The sequence below is a fragment of the Physeter macrocephalus genome, chromosome 11 (genome assembly GCF_002837175.3).
Source record: "Physeter macrocephalus isolate SW-GA chromosome 11, ASM283717v5, whole genome shotgun sequence".
Lineage (NCBI taxonomy): Eukaryota > Metazoa > Chordata > Mammalia > Artiodactyla > Physeteridae > Physeter > Physeter macrocephalus.
The window spans coordinates 4,825,845-4,838,362 of NC_041224.1; positions in this window are offsets into that span (position 1 = coordinate 4,825,845).

Genomic DNA, 12,518 nt, shown 5'->3' on the forward strand with positions numbered 1-12,518 from the left:
AAAAAAATATATTGTGTGTTTAATTACATTTCATAGAATTATTATCGCTGAATCATAATTCTGTTAGTACACCACTATAGAGATTATTTCTTAATATTTAGGTGAGAACCATTTCCTTCTGTTTTTGAGAAAAATTCTGTAAACTCATTTCCAATAATGGCACTCTTCCCCAAATCAAAGGTTTAACAGGGAGATGCAAGCAGAATAATCATGAAAACACAAAGCAATACAACAGCAAGAGAAAATTTCTAACTTCCAATAACACCTCAATTTAGAAGAGGGTTTATATCTTCAGAACAAAAGTATGACTCCTTGACTTTCTAACCAGTCAAAATCTGTGTATTATACAGAAAATCTGTGATGTTATTGCCAGAAAACTACCCTTTACTGCTTCTGCCTCCATTAGATTTCCTAAGCACTAGTGTTTTAATGTACAGGTTAAAAACAAAAGCCTAATGTGATTTATTTATAATGCGTGTGTTCTTTGTCTTATCCTAGTGTCTAAAGTCTTCTCCATGTCTGGACCCCAAATAATATTCCTTTATGTGCTAAGTGATATCTGGAGAGTGGGAGATGTTTAATAAATACCCTAACCCTAAAGCGTACCCTAACACGTACCCTAACCCTAACCCTAAACCCTAACCCTAATCCCTAACCCCTAACCCCTAGCCCTATCCCTGACCCTGACCCTAACCCTAATCCCTAACCCCTAACCCTGACCCTGACCCTAAACCTAACCCCTAGCTCTATCCTTGACTCTGATAACCTGACACTGAACCTAAACCTAACCCCTAACCCTAACCTCAAACCCTAACCCTAACCCTAACCCCTAACCCCTAGCCCTATCCCTGACCCTGACCCTAACCCTAATCCCTAACCCCTAACCCCTATCCCTGACCCTGACCCTGACCCTAACCCCTAACCTCTAACCCCTAACCTAATCCTGTGCATGATGATCCCCACACTGGCGGGACTGCTCACCTTGTCATTCATCCATGCATACCTGTTTTCATCTGCTCTGACCTAGGCTCATGTCCAGAGGACATGTTCCTGAGGATGGCAGCCTAATCCATGCACAAGCACAGTCTGTGTCTCTGGACATGAACAGGCAGTACAGCTCTCACAGCAGTGGGACAGGGGAGTCAGGATGTAGCATTCTCCCCACCCCGGCACAGCATGGGGGAAACACAAACACAGGCACACACACAGCTCTACACTGGATGCCAGCCTCTCAGAACCCTCCCCTAACTCAGACTGGGGAGGCACAGGCTGTCGTAGACAAAGTGGAGTACTCAGCCCCACCACAGCGCCAGCATACACCTCACAGGAAGGTGACAGGCTCTGCCCACAGGCTGTGGCAGTTGCACCAGTGGCTACTGTATACTTTGGAAGGGCAGCAGCTGGGGGCTCCAGCACTCCAAGGCTCCCTCTCAGATCACTAGAGACTTTCTCACCAAGGGCACATTGTCCCTAATTTTCCTCTCCTGTCAGGCCAGCAGAACCACTTCAAGACATGGCAGGACTGGGCTGCACCTGGGGCGTTTGTGGCATGGGTAAGCAAACGCCCAACCTGAGCATGTACGGTGGGGACTGGAAAAGGTCTGCACTGCCTCAGGCTCACCTGTCTGCCACATGAGAGGGCTCCCCTGAAGTGGGACTGAGCCCCTCTCTGTGCTGGCCAGCCTGCCACTATTGCACACAAGTCCTGGCAAAAAAGGTATTCATGGCATTCACCTGGCAACCTCAGTCCCTCTAGCACAGTAAGGATGACCACAGGGAGGTACTTGCCCCCAAAGTGGGACAGGTGTGCCACCTTACCATCAAGGCGCCCAAGAAAGCTACTCACAGGACACACCACCACAGTGGTGACACAAGGGGTTTGCTGGGAAAAGGAAACAGCACTGCTTGGTTTTCAGCACCTGAGGGACAACCTGTACAACTCCAGAGGCACCACAGAGAGTAGGTGACACATGCTCACACACCAAGGAGGCATGCAGCAGAGTGGTGGAATGGCTCTCCCCAGGGCAGGGAGGGCCACTTGCAAGACATGCCAGGAAGGTGAAAAAAGTGTCTGTTGTATCAGAGGACCACAGCCACACTGATGCCCTGAAGCAAAGGACAAGAGACTAAGGTAGGGATAGAGTCGCCACTCCTGAGTTCCACACACCACCAATAGGCAGTGGGGGGAGAGGCAAGGGCCCCAAGGGAAGGACAAGAGTGGCCCCATTTGCTTTGAACTTCCAGCCCTCATCTTGTTCAACTTAGCCCCAGCCCTGGAGAGCATGACATAACCACCAATCCATGTGCATGGAATCCCCAAAGGGGAGACCCAGGGAGACCGTCACCAGCAGAGCCTGCTTCAGCCTCACCAGCCGCCTCTTCTCAGGTGACAGGGCCCAACAATTCTGGGAATATTACATCTCACGCATGACATGACACCTGTGAGATGAGGTTATCACAGCCACAACAGAGGAGAGGACCCACACTGCATGGCCTCACTGCCCTCGGGTTGCCAGGGGCCAGAGGTGGAGTATGATGTAGGATTGGGTCAGCTGGACACACACCTAAGAGCCGATGCACACGCCCAGGCAGGCAGCTCAAGAAGCAAGGGGAGAGCCAGGTGCAAAGTCCTGCTCAAACCCGGAGCACTATGCATGTCCAGAAAGCCCAATGCCCCTGGCAACACGCACTGAAGAAAACCACACCTCTCTAGCAGCAAAAAAACGCCCACATTAGGTGAAAAACTTACCACACCCAGCAATGGGGGCTGGCTATTCACAAATTGCAGGGGGGTCCCGGCACCTCAGTCCAGCCACTGGTCCCCAGCACTACCCCATCACTGCCAGCCCCAGAGCTCTCACGGCCATCTCAGGGCAGCGTGGCAGCAAAGGGGGGCGGGGGGGAGCGACAGGAATGAGGGAGAGAGCGGGCTGGGTGTGCCCTCTCCAGTTATCCCAAGTTGGCAGGTACCCATCCGCCAATGTCTCTAGATGGGGACTTGGGGAAAATTCTGCAGACGCACCTCTGACGACTGGGCCCCAAGAGGGACAACACCCAGACCCGTGCCACCCTACCCAGGTTATCTCTCGTGGCCCAGCGCGGTCCCCCCTCCTGAGTGCGACTCCGAAAAACCTATCAGAAAGAACCCAACCACCCGGACTCAAGCGTGCCCGCCACTGAGTCCATTCCACACTACAGGGGCCTCGGCACATACCGGTCAGTCTTCTCCTCAGGAGCAGGAGGTGTAGAGGGAGCGGGGAAGTTAATACGGTTGACGAAGGACAACCGCGCCACAGGCGTCTGGGTGCAGGACACTCTCCCTGTCCTCCCCGCGGCGCCGGGCCACCGTAGGGTGGGTGCACGCAGCCAAAGGGGCGCCGGTGGATACTGGGACGCCGGGCAGGCGGCTCCGCGTCCGGGCGGAAGCGCGGCACGGACCACTCCCCCGCACGGCCTGCACGTGCCCGCACGCCCAGTCTGCGGCGAGAGCATGACACGCCCCCCACGCCCCTGCGTGACCAGGACAGTTGCCGCCAGCTTCGCGGGACTCCAGGAACTCCGCTTCACGCTCGGAGGCCGCGTCCATCCATCGCGAAGGTCGCCAGAGCCCCAGAGGGAAGAGACGATATAAAAGAGGCCGCCAGGTGGCGCCAGACAACCGGCGCGAACGTAAGCGGGACAGATCCCGAACGCCCGGGAGCGAGGACGCAGTGCTGCCGCCCCAAAGCCAGAGCTTGTCCCGGGGCGGGTGGAGGGCGTCCGCCCCGGCCCTGAGGCATCCTCGTGGCACTTAGCTCCTGGTTTCGCATGGCACAGCACTGCACGACCGACCCCGGCAACGGACAGGGGGCGCGGGGGCGGGGAGAGGAGGCTGGGAACATATTGGCTGGCGTCTGCCGCCATGGAGACACACTAGCCACGCGATTTCCAGGTGGTTAAAATTCCACGGAGACGCCGGCGGGGCCTGGCGGCCAGCAAGGACTGCCCAGAGTGCAAGAGCGAGGTCCTGGCTTCTGCAAAGGAGGGAAGCCGTGGACTAGCAAACCGAAACCAAGCAAGTGCTCAAAGAACAGCAATGCATGAGTCGGTTTTCATTCTATACTTTCGAAGGGAGGAAGTCTTTCGAATGTACAGGGAAAGCCCAGAAGCTAGAAAGGAAAGGCTGATACTCTCAAACCCATACAAGTGGAAATAAAAATCTATCTCTGCATAGACCGTGACAAAGTCCAAAGACAACAAATGGGTGTGTGGGAGACACTGTGGAAAATGCACTTGCGGTCATGAGGACATGGATTTCAGCGTGACTTACCACAATAACAGGGGGGAAAGAAGTGTGTGTGTGTCAATAGCTATCCACTATACACCGAGTTCCAGTACATCTATACAATGCAACATTGTGTGTGTGTGTGTGAAATATGTTAAATGATGATGATAAACTGTAGTCCAATAAAAAAAAAACAAAATAAAACAACCACCCAAAACTCAAGATGTAGACCTTCCAATGTCGGGCATTAAAAAATAAATTTTAAAATATGGAAAAAATATATATATCTGATAAGGGGTTCCTATCCTATCCCTAACCTAATCCCTAACCCTAATCCCTAACCCTAACCACAATGCTGTGAAATTAGAAATCAACTACAGGAAGAAAAAAAAAACACTGTAAAAAACACAAACACATGTAGGCTAAACATTACGCTGCTAATAACCAAGAGATCACTGCAGAAATCAAAGAGGAAATTTAAAAAATACATAGAAATAAATGACAATGAAACCACGGTGATCCAAAACCTATGGGATGCAGCAAAAGCAGTTCTAAGAGGGAAGTTTATAGCAATTCAATCTCACCTCAAGAAACAAGAAAAATCTCAAATAAAGAATCTAACTGTACACCTAAAGCAACTAGACAAAGAAGAACAAAAAGTCCCCAAAGTTAGTAGAAGGAAAGAAATCATAAAGATCAGAGCAGAAATAAATGAAATAGAAATGAAGAAAAAATAGCAAAGATCAATAAAACTAAACGTTGGTTCTTTGAGAAGATAATCAAAATTGATAAACCTTTAGCCAGACTCATCAAGAAAAAAAGGGAGGGCTTCCCTGGTGGCGCAGTGGTTGAGAATCCGCCTGCCAATGCAGGGGACATGGGTTCGTGCCCCGGTCCAGGAAGATCCCACATGCCGCGGAGTGGCTGGGCTGAGCCTGCGCGCCCGGAGCCTGTGCTCCGCAACGGGAGAGGCCACAACAGTGAGAGGCCCGCGTACCACAAAAAAAAAAAAAAAAAAAGAATAAAAGGGAGAGGATTCAAATCAATAAAATTAGAAATGTAAAAGGAGAATTTACAACAGACACTGAAGAAATACAAAGCATCATAAGAGACTACTACAAGCAACTATATGGCAATAAAATGGACAACCTGGAACAAAGTGGACAAACTCTTAGAAAGGTACAATCTTCCAAGACTGAACCAGGAAGACGTAGAAATTATAAATATATGAATCACAAGCAATGAAATCGAAACTAATTAAAAATCTTCCAACAAACAAAAGTCTAGGACCAGATGGCTTCACAGTCAAATTCTAGCAAACATTTGGAGGAGAGCTAACACCTATCTTTCTGAAACTCTTCCAAAAAATGGCAGAGGAAGGAACACTCCCAAACTCATTCTACAAGGCCACCATCACCCTGCAACCAAAACCAGACAAAGATATCACAAAAAAAGAAAATTACAATCCAATATCACTGATGAACATAGACAGAAAAATCCTCAACAAAATACTAGCAAAGAGAATCCAGCAACACATTAAAATAATCATACACGGTAATCAAGTAGGACTTCTCCCAGGGATGCAAGGATTCTACAATATACATAAATCAATCAATGTGATACACCTGGGGTCCTCAACCCAGGGCCATGCACAAGTACCACACAGCGCAAGGTGAGTGGCTGGCAAGTGAGCGAAGCTCCATCTGTATTTACAGCCACTCCCCATCGCTTGCATCACTGCCTGAGCTCCACCTCCTGTTAGGTCAGTGGCATTAGATTCTGTGTCCCCTGCATTGGCAGGCAGACTCTTAACCACTGTGCCATCAGGAAAGTCCCTTTTTTTATATTTAAATATTGAGCCATCTGGAAATTTATTTTAGTGAAATGTAAACAGGTTAAGAAACAATGACATTGAGTGCTTTCTTCAATCAAAAATTGTGCTACCTTTCCATAATACAGAATTTAACTGAAACATGGCTGCCCAATCAAGGACTACATTTTCTAATTCCTTTGATTTATACATGTGGCCATGTGACCAGTAGAATATGGTCAAAATATGCATGGAAGTGACGTGTTTCACCTATAGGCCAAGACCTTTAGGAAGTTCTCTGTCCCATCTGCCATCTAGACACAGGCAACAAAAAGAGGCCATTTGGATTTTAACACCATAAGTTGGCAGGAACCTGGGTCCCTGAATCACCATGGTCAGGATAGGTACTCACTGACCAGGAACATCTACAGTGACTGTGGTTGCGCGTCCGCCTGCTGATGCAGGGGAGCCGGGTTCGCGCCCCGGTCTGGGAGGATCCCACATGCCGCGGAGCGGCTGGGCCCGTGAGCCATGGCCACTGAGCCTGCGCGTCCGGAGCCTGTGCTCCGCAACGGGAGAGGCCACAACAGAGGGAGGCCCGCATACCACAAAAAAAAAAAAAAAAAAAGAATCCAGTGAGGAGATAGCTGTCCCCAAGCACTTGTGTCTGAGCACATTTCATTTTATTCAGCGAGCACTCTGCCCACTGCCAATGTATTTCCTTAGCCTTAGGGGATCAAGAACTTCTAGAGTTAAGCCTCCTCAAAAAAGAAGCACACAGAAGAAGAGAAACACAAAAAGGAACCAAGGAAGACAAAAGCGATTGACCCCCATCATGAAGTACATGATGGGGTGATTGGAAGAGGGCAACCTAGATGAGTTTATGTGAGTGAAAGAGGTGAAGGTGGGCAAGTTTTAGCTAAACAATGAATGGTCTGATAATTCAGTAACTCACTGACTTCATATTTCTGCCTATGCTAGACCTTCCACATCAAGATGAGAGGACTATGTTAGAAAACAAATATCTGAGCCCCAAATCAAGGGAAATTACAATAGTCCTTTGGTATCCGAGCGAGATTGGTTCCAGTACCCCCTGCAGATACCAAAATCCGTGGATGTTCAAGTCCTTTATATGAAATATCTTGTACAGTCGACCCTCCACATCCTCACTTCTGCATGGTTAGAGTCAACCAACCGAGGATCGAAAATCGGTTGGTGGAATAGAGGATCTCACCCACGGATATGGATTGTAATCAAGGGAGAGCACTCAGTCCTAGCAAACAGGGCTGGTTTACAGGTTTTTCAAGAAGGAAAGGGATCAATGTAAGGGTCAGGATAAGAAGTATAAACCTAAGGGCATTTTCCTGAAAGGAGACAGGGAAATGTAGCCACTAAAATGTTGGGGCTTATTTATTAAAGTGGCCAGTATGACTTCACCAATAAAGAATCCAATGAGGAGATAGCTGTCCCTAAGCACTTGCGTCTGAGCACACTTCGTTTTATTCATTGAGCACTCTGCTCACTGCCAATGAGAGGGAAATGTTAGTTACATAGTATTTGTAAAGGATCTGGAAGGGAGGCGGTTTATCAGTGGGTGACTTTCACAGTTAACTACATGTTAAAGTGAAAGTTCTATTCAGGGCACTTGTGTCATCCACATCACTAGACTAGACCATGGAAGAATCTGAAAGTAAAAAGCAGAGGAATATCAAACCAATCCAGGCTTATTTCAATTCATCTCTTAATAATAATACTTCATTTAAAACAAGACGTCCAGGACAAACTTAAAATAGGTGGTATACCAGAACAGCAGTAGAAACCAGTTTTAGCTGCTGGACACAGAATTAACAATTGTATATGGATTTATCAATGACCTGAGCAAAATAGGCTGCATTTGTAAATATGAATGGATAACCAAAGATTCCTCCTGAGGGATACATGAAGAAGGAGGTGACAAGCTAATAAAATACCTAAAGTAAGTGAACAACAATTATTTGCCAATTAAGTTGAGGTTGAATTAAAAATATTCAAGGATTACAGTACACACTTGTCCCTCTTAGCTGCCCAATATTACACAGATTTTACAAATGTTTGATTCTTTGAGGAGCTACTTTGAAAAGCAATCTAGTGCCGTATAAAGTTATTCAACTAGTTTGTGAATTAGTCTTCTATTATTTTTTGTTGCAATTTGTTCGAAATCACTTGTGAATCTTTAATCAGAGTGTTCAGTGAGTGAAACTTAAAGTTTTGAAGCCTTTAGCAAGTTGGAATTCTCGAAAACATGGTGTATAAATAGGAAGTCATTGAATCTGTCACTACAAAAGTGAGGAAGGAAATGACCAAATCAAATAAGGGAGTTTAAACAGTGTACCTGATTGAAATTTTATAATTATGCTTCGTAATTTCATAAATTGTGAGAAGAATTTTTGGCTGAGCTTCCATTTGGGGAATAAATTTACATTCTGTAATGAATAGAATGAAATTGAAAAGCTCTATTATTTTGTGATATCTCTATTTTGTTTGGCAAAATATTCAAGATAATTAGAAATAGAGACAACATAGTTGATGAGTTTTGTGTTATAAAATATTTGTCTAAGAATGACATTCTCAATGAAATAAAAATGGACAGTATGATGAAAATATTTGGACTAAAATATTTAAATATTTCCATACATAAAAGCATAATTAAGTACCTTTACTGAGCAGAATTTTCCTGAGCTTACCAAGAATCTCACCATAAGAAGAAAGTATTTTTCCAACAAAATATGGGCTACAGAGGAGAGTTTATCAAAGGTGTCAATAAATTTCAATTTATTAATAATAAAATGCAACCTTGGAGACAATTACAATTTTATGAACCAACTAAAAATCATGAGAACATATTTGTAATTAAAGTCGCTGAAGGAGAGGGGAAAGACAGTGTGGCAGGAAAACATTTGAAGAAATAAATGCTAAAATATTTCCAAATATGACAGAAACTACAGGTCTAGGTCTACAGAAACTACAGATCTAGGTTTCTACCTGTAGAAACTACAGGTCTACAGACAGAAACTATCAAGCCACAGGTCCTCAGTGCTTAAAGATACCTAAGAAGATTGAATAGAAAAAACACCATATACAATCTCATCATAGTCAAATTGCTGAAAACCAATAATAAAAAAAGCTTAAATGAAGCTAGAAGAAAAAAAGGCATTCCAAAAAGAAGATCAATATAACAGTGAAGGGGAGAAAATATTTGCAAATGAAGCAACTAACAAAGGATTAATCTCCAAAACATACAAACAGCTCATGAAGCTCAATATCAGAAAAAAAACAACCCAATCAAAAAAATGGATGGAAGACCTAAATAGATATTTCTCCAAAGAATACACACAGATGGCCAACAAACACATGAAAAGATGCTCAACATCACTAATTATTAGAGAAATACAAATCAAAACTATGGTGAGGTATCACCTCACACTGGTCAGAATGGCCATCATCAAAAAAATGTACAAAAATGCTGGAGAGGGTGTGGAGAAAAGGGAACCCTCTTGCACTGTTGGTGGGAATGTAAATTGATACAGCCACTATGGAGAACAGTATGGAGGTTCCTTAAAAAACTAAAAATAGAACTACCATATGACCCAGCAATCCCACTGCTGGGCATTTACCCAGAGAAAACCATAATTCAAAAAGACGCATGTACCCCCAATGTTCACTGCAGCACTATTTACAATAGCCAGGACATGGAAGCAACCTAAGTGTCTATCAACAGAGGAATGGAAAAAGAAATTGTGGTACATATATACAATGGAATATTACTCAGCCATAAAAAGGAATGAAATTGGGTCATTTTAGAGACATGGATGGACCTAGACATTGTCATACAAAGTGAAGTTAAGTCAGAAAGAGAAAAACAAATACCGTATATTAACAGACATATGTGGAATCTAGAAAAATGGTGTCGAGGATCTTATTTGCAAAACAGAACTAGAGACACAGACATAGAGAACAAACATATGGGCACCAAACAGGGAAGGGGGTGGGTTGAATTGGGAGATTGGGATTGACATATATACACCACTGATACTATGTATAAAATAGATAACTAATGAGAACTTATTGTATAGCTCAGGGAACTCTACTCAGTGCTCTGTGGTGACCTAAATGGGAAAGAAATCCAAAAAAGAGGGGATATATGTATACATATAGCTGATTCACTTTGTTGTACAGCAGAAACTAACACAACATTGTAAAGCAACTATACTCCAATAAAAATTAATTTAAAAATATAACAGTGAAGGATGAATTCTAATCAAAGCATTGCATCAAGAAGACAATGCAATGACATTTTTAAAGGGCTGAAAGAAAAACATCTTCTCAACCTACAGTTCTATATCCAGTTAAACCAGGGGTCCCCAACGCCCAGGCCACAGACCAGTACAGGTCCGTGGCCTGTTAGGAACAGGGCCACACAGCAGGAGGTCAGCAGCGGGGGAGCGAGTGAAGCTTCATCTGTATTTACAGCCGCTCCCCATTGCTCCCATTACCGCCCGAGCTCCACCTTCTGTCAGATCAACAGCAGCATTAGATTTTCATAGGAGCACGAACCCTACTGTGAACTGCACATGCAAGGGATCTAGGTTGCGTGTTCCTTATGAGAATCTAATGCCTGATGATCTGAGGTGGAGCTGAGGCAGTGATGCTAGCACTGGGGAGCGGCTGCAAATACAGATTATCATTAGCAGAGAGGTTTGACTGCACAGAGACCATCATAAATCAATTGCTTGCAGACTTGTATCAAAACCCTATCGGTGAGTGGCAAGTGAAAACAAGCTCAGGGGTCCCATTGATTATGGTGAGCTGTATAATTATTTCATTATATATCACAATGTAATAATAATAGAAATAAAGTGCACAATAAAGGTAATTTGCTTGAATCATCCCAAAACCATTCCCCACCCTCCTTGGCCCATGGAAAATTTGTCTCCCATGAAACTGGTCCCTGGTGCCAAAAAGGGTGGGGACCACTTAGTTAAACTATTCTTAAATAATGAAGAGAAAATAAAGGTATTGTTTAATTCATGGTCAAAGAAGAAATCACAAGGAAAATACGAGCTTATTTCGAAATGAATGATAATGAACACCCCTCATATAAAAATTTGTGGATACAGTTAAAAGAGTAGTTAGAAGGAAATTTATAGCATTAAAAGCTTTCTTAGAAAAGAATGAATGTTAAAATCAGTGACTTATCCTACCACCTTAAAAAGCTAGAAAATGAAGAGAAAGTTAAACTCAAAGAATGAATAAAGAGTGTGGCAATCAAGTAGCAAATAGAGAAATAAAAGAAATCAATAAAGCCAAAAGTTGGTTCTTGGAAAAATTTAATAAAATTGATAATCCCTTGATCAAGAAATAAAAGGTACATGATACAAATTACCAATATCAAGAACTGCACAGGGGACATCACTAGACATTAAAATAGTAAGAAAATAATCAATTAGCCAATTAGCAAAATGGGCAAATTCCTTATAAAACCAAACATACCAAAATTGACCCAAGAAGAAAAAGAACATCTGAATGGCCTTCTAATTGTTAAAGAAAGTGAATCTGAAATAAAAATCCTTCCCAGAAAAACTCCATGCCCAGAAGACTTCACTGGTGAATTCTACTGAACATTTAAGTAAGAAATGAAAGAATTATATCAACCATACATCACATATTTCAGAAAATAGAAGAGGAGGAATATATATTTACTGGCTTGTTTCCTGAGGGCAGCATAACCCTCATATAAAGACCTGAGAAAGGCATTACAAAAAAGGGAATTGTAGACCAATATGCCTCATAAGTATAGGAACATATATCATTGACAACATATTAACAAAACAAAGACAGCAATATTTGAAAATAATAACATGCCATGACTAAATGTGAGTCATCCTAGGAATGCAAGCTTGGTATAATATTAAAAAATCATTCAGTATAAATTGTCACACTCACAGATTAAGATAGAAAATAGACATGATAATCTCAGTCAATGGACAGAAATTATTTGACAAAATTTAATACCCATTCATGTTAAAACATCCCAGAAAACTATATGTAGAAAAGAGCTTCCACAATCTGACAGAAGATGGCTATGAAAAACTTCCAGGTAATCATCATACTTCCTGAGATATTGACTACATTCCTTACAAAGTTGGGAACAAGGCAATGATGTCTGCTTTCAGTACATTTTCCCACATTTTACTGGAGATTTTAAGCCAGTGCAATAAGATAATTACTAGATAAAGTTTATGTAGCGAGAAATAGAATTGTCTTTATGTGACTTTTACATAATTACATAGATAAAAACTATTAGAGAGGGCTTCCCTGGTGGCGCAGTGGTTGCGCGTCCGCCTGCCGATGCAGGGGAACCGGGTTCGCGCCCCGGTCTGGGAGGACCCCACATGCCGCGAAGCG